Source organism: Lathyrus oleraceus, chromosome 5 (genome assembly GCF_024323335.1).
Source record: "Lathyrus oleraceus cultivar Zhongwan6 chromosome 5, CAAS_Psat_ZW6_1.0, whole genome shotgun sequence".
Lineage (NCBI taxonomy): Eukaryota > Viridiplantae > Streptophyta > Magnoliopsida > Fabales > Fabaceae > Lathyrus > Lathyrus oleraceus.
In genome coordinates, this window is record NC_066583.1 from 506,637,851 (window position 1) to 506,643,507 (window position 5,657).

Sequence of the window (5,657 nt, forward strand, 5' to 3'; positions counted from 1 at the left end):
GTAATTCTGTATCTCCTAATGATGGTAATATATGGCATATGAGGCTAGGCCATCCATCTCATAAAGGTTTACAAATCATAGCAAAAGTTTTTCCTTTTGTTTCTTGTAAAGATAATGTTTCCCCTTGTGATTCTTGTCATTTTGCCAAACAAAGAAAACTTCCCTTTCCTAATAGTGTTACTTGCACTAATGATGTTTTTGACATTCTTCATGCTGACTTATGGGGTCCTTTTTCTACTATCTCTATGTTAGGACACAAATACTTTCTCACTCTAGTTGATGATGATTCTAGGTTCACATGGGTGATTTTTCTTAAAACCAAAGATGAAACTAGAGATAGTCTTATAAGCTTTGTAGCATATGTTGAGAAACAATTTAATAAACATATAAAATGCTTGAGGTCTGATAATGGTACATAATTTCTAGCCTTACACAGTTTCCTATCTGCTAAGGGCATTCTACATCAAAAATCTTGTGTTGAAACCCCTCCACAAAATGGGATTATTGAGAGGACACATCAACATATACTTAATGTAGCTAGGGCCCTACACTTTCAATCCAATGTGCCTTTAACAATGTGGAATTTTTGTGTGCAGCAAGCTATCCATGTTATTAATAGACTCCCTACCCATTTGCTTAAACTAAAATGCCCTTATGAAATTCTATACCAAGAGCCTCCCTCCCTTATTCACCTTAAAGTGTTTGGATGTCTAAGATATGCTACCTCTCTTATGGCCCATAGGACCAAGTTTGACCCTAGGGCACGCAAGGCTGTCTTTATAGGCTATAAAGAGGGAACTAAGGGCTATATCCTATATGATTTGACCCATCACAGTATTTTTGTATTAAGACATGTTATCTTTTATGAAAACATCTTTCCATTCAAATCTCAACTTTATTCCCAAGTCATTACTAGTCAATTGTAAATATGAGAGAAGTTAATATATAATTAATTCAATATCAATAATAATAGTAATCACATTGTTTTGAAAATCGGCTTGATTTTCAACCAGGAAAGAAAAAAGGATTAGGTCATTGGTCAAACCACGTACCTCAATCAAATTAAATTGGAAATTTATTAATATTGCAAAATTGTTTAAACAAATGACATAAAAAGGGGTGAAAAAGGTTGGGGAATATTACAACGGTCTATATTATCAATTTCATACCACGACACGACGCGACTATCTTCAAAAATGGAACGGAATGGGAGTGCAAGTAGAACGGCTGGTATTTTAGTGACGCGGATACTAATATAGTTAATATTAATGAACATAGTTAAAAACTAAAATAAATTAATCAAAATTCATGAAGTATTCATATTTAGAAATAAAAGTCGGAAGTCTTGAGCAAATCACGTTTGCAAATGCCACTCAAGTTCAATAAAATAATATTGTTATCCTTAAAAATGTAAGGGTTGTTAGTGCTTGAGACACTTTTAGTGAGGAGAGAAAAAGAGAGTAAGGAAATAAGGATTTAATTATTTAATTGAATGAATAGTAAATCTGAATTACAAAGTGTCTATTTATATACACCTAAGTGACTTGACTACTAAGTAAAACAACAAACTAAGTAACAAACCTTAAACTCTAATTAGCTTTGGACTTGGGTCACACAACTCAACTTGAATTATATCTAATATATAAATATACCCCCTATAATTCAAGTTGTAAAAACACGCTAATCATTATCGATTTGAACTATTCCTAATTTCTTTCTCAACGTTAGGAACTTGTCGACCTTCAATCCTTTGGTGAAAATGCCGGCCAATTGTGCTTCACTTGAGCAATGTCTTACTTCAAGTTCACCTCGATTCACCTTCTCCCTTAAGAAGTGAAATCTAGCTTCTATGTGCTTACTTCCTCCATGCAAAACTGGATTCTTCGCAAGATTTATGAATGACTTGTTGTCGATCTTCAGTACCAGAGGTTTCTTCACTTCGATCTCAATCTCTTCCAGCACATATCTGATCCATATTACTTGACAAACATCATAGGATCCTGCTATTTATTCAGCCTCACATAATGATAATTCCACCACATGTTGCTTTCTTGAGTACCATGAGATTGGGGAACCAAATACTTGAAAGAAATATTTAGTAGTGCTTCTTCGATCTTCCTTATCTTCACACCAATCAACATCTAAATAACAAGTAACCATAGCTTCTTTGCTTTCAGAGTCTCGTCGAAATATAATTTCATATTTTATCGATTCTTTTAAGTATCTCAGGATTCTTCTTGCAACCTTCATGTGTGGCACCCTTGGTTCAATTATATATCTACTCACTAATCCGACTGAGAAACATATATCAGATCGACTGTTGCACACATATCTCAGAGATTTCATAATTTGCTTGAACAAAGTTGCATCGACTTTGTCTTCCTCTCTATGCTTCTACAACTTCAAATTTGGTTCGATAGAAGAATATGCAGGAGTCGAATCATCCATCTTGAATCTCTTGAGTATCTCTTTGACATACTTTCTTTGATCTAACACCATATCTTGCTTCGACATTTGAAATTCCATGCCTAGAAAGTATAACAACTTTCCCAGATTCGACATTTCAAATTCCTTCTTCATCAGCTATTTGAACTTTGACAAGTTCTTCAAGCTATTTCCAGTTACTAGCAAGTCATCGACATATAATCATATGATTGTTATATCTTATGCCACAACCCGAACATAAATACCATACTCATATTTCCATTTGACGAATCCCAATTCGACCAAGTATGAGTCGATCATCTTGTTCCATACCCTAGGTGCCTGCTTGAGGCCATAGAGCGCTTTGTGCAACTTGTATACTTTTCTTGCTTCCTCCTGAATCATAAACCCAAAAGGTTGTGTGACATACACATGTTCATCTAAAGGTCCGTTCAAATATTCGGCGTTCACGTCTAAGTGAAATGTCGATAAACCTGCTTACATGCCAAGACTACCACTAGTCGAACAGTTTCCAATCTTGCGATAGGTGTAAAGACTTCAGAGTAGTAGAGTCCTGCTCGCTGAAGAAATCCTTAAGCTACCAATCCCTCCTTATGTCTTACTATCGACCCATTAGCATTATGCTTTAACTTGAACACCCACTTCACTTTGATAACTTTTGTATGTGCTGGCAATTCGACCAACTCCCATGTGTTGTTTCTTTCGATTGCTTGTAACTCTTCGACCATAGCAGACTTCCACTTCAATTTTTTTTAAAGCCTCGTTATAGTTTATTGGTTCAACACCTGCAAGTAAAGCAAAATGAACTAGTTCACCTTCTGTTGTAACTTCATCATCATCAACCACTTCATAATCTTGAAGTCTTACTAGACGACTTCTAGTTATTTGAGGTCTCTGACTTCATCATTGCAAACCACTTCATAGTCTTGAAGTCTTGCTAGACGAGCTCTAGTTCTTTGAGGTCTCTAACTTATGATAGCCATAACCTCTCTGACTTTGACTGTGTCGGGTATGTCAACAATAACTTCGACTTCAATTGGAATATCGACAATATCTTTGACTTTGACATCATTACTTGCTTCTTCGAAATTATACCTCATCAATGGCTTGTCAATTTCATTACTAGAATCCCAATCACATGCAGAATTTTCATCAATCACAATATCTCGACTAATCATAATCTTCTGATTCATTGGATTAAATAACCTGTATGCTCCAATCTTATGATATCCTACCAGAATCATAGGTTCACTCTTGCCATCAAGCTTCCTTCTTCTTGCATCAGGAACATGCTTGTAAGACAAAAGCCAAACACCTTCAGATGATCCTCTGATGGTCGTATGCCACTCCACACTTCTTCAAGAACCTTGTTCTTAGACTTCTTGGTAGGGCACCTGTTAATTATATAAAGAGCAGTCGAAACAGCTTCACCCCATAAAGATTTTGGAAAATTCTTCTGCTTCAACATGCATCTCTCCATGTCTAATATGATGTTGTTTCTAACTTCTGCTAATCCATTATGTTGAGGAGTATAAGTAGCAGTTACCTCATGATCAACAACATGTTCTGCACATAATGCTTCAAATATCTTGGATGTGTATTCGCCACCTCCATCTACTGGAAACACCTTGATCTTCTTTTCACTCTGGTTTTCGACAAGCATCTTGAATCTCTTAAAGATTTCGAATACTTCATCCTTTCTCTTGATCACATAGATCCATAACTTTAGACTAAATTCATAGACAAACGGAACAAAATACGTGTTTCCACCAATGGTATACTCCTCAAAAGAACCACATACATTTGAATGTATAACTTCGAGCATGTAGGATGATCTCATTGGCATAGTCGAAACAAAAGACTTCACGGACTGCTTTCTGACTAGACAACCTTCAAAGAGTTTGTCAGGCATCTCAAGACTTGGTATACCAGTTACCATATCTTGAGCGATGAGTTGATTGAGCGACCTAAAATTTAGATGGCTAAACCTCAGATTCCACAACCTACTATTTTTGTGGTCGACAACTATTTTAAGACATTGTACTGTAGTCGAACTGATCATCGTCTTAAATGTTCTATTCTTCGACAGAGGAGATTTAAAGACCAAGTTATTCTGGGTGTCCAAAAGTTCTAAGGCTCCGTCTTTCATAACCACCGAGAACCCCTTTTCGACCAGTTGTCCAACACTTAGCAGATTTCACTTCATTCCATGGACATATAGTACATCTTTGATCAAAGCTTCCGCTCTATTACTCTTTTGAATAACTATGTTGTTAATACATTCAGCTTGCAACGAGCTATTATCAGCAAGTTTGACCTTGCTCTTTTTCGACTCTTCGAAATATACTAACCATACTTTTCGACCAGTCGTGTGATTCTAACAGCCTGAGTCGAGGAACCAGATCTTGGATTCGACATGGTCATCTGTAACTGCAGCCATAACTACCATATCATCAGAGTCATCTGAATCTTGTCGTGAAAGGTTCGCTCATTCGTCATTACCTTTTGTCGATCCTTTGTCTTTCATGTACCAACAATGCTTGGCCAAGTGACCTCATTTTCACAGTTATAACACTACACACATTTTTTCTCTTCTTTGTCTTTCTGATAGGAATTTTCTTCTCCTCTTTTCGAGGATTCAGAAGCTCTATCATCGACCTTATTCTTGTGAGGATTCGACCAAGACTTCTTACCCTGAGTCTTGTCGATTTTTTCTTTGAACTTGTTGGAACCACCATTCTTCTTCCATGGCTAAGCCTGTAGTGCTTGTATCGAGTCTTGAACTCATTTCCTTTTGACAATCCTAATCTCATGCGCCTCCAACGAACCAATAAAATCTTCCAGTTTTAGGATTTCTAGATTGTTGGATTCTTGAATAGCTATGATAACGTGATCAAAGTGAGAGGTCAACGCACACATTACCTTATCAACTATTATATTATCAATTAGGGTTTCACCACAATCCTTCATGAAATGGACAAGTTTTTGCACCTTCGACACATAGCCAGTAATCTTTTCATCTTCTCCCATCTACAACAATTCATATTGTCGTCGCAAAGTTTGCAACTTGACAACCTTGACTGTCTCGTTTCCTTCATAGTACTTCACAAGAATATCCCACGTCTCCTTCTATGATTCAGCATGAGTGATTCTGTCGAAATTAGCCGCATCAACCGCCCATTGGATGTAAAACGTCACCTTGCAATCCTTCT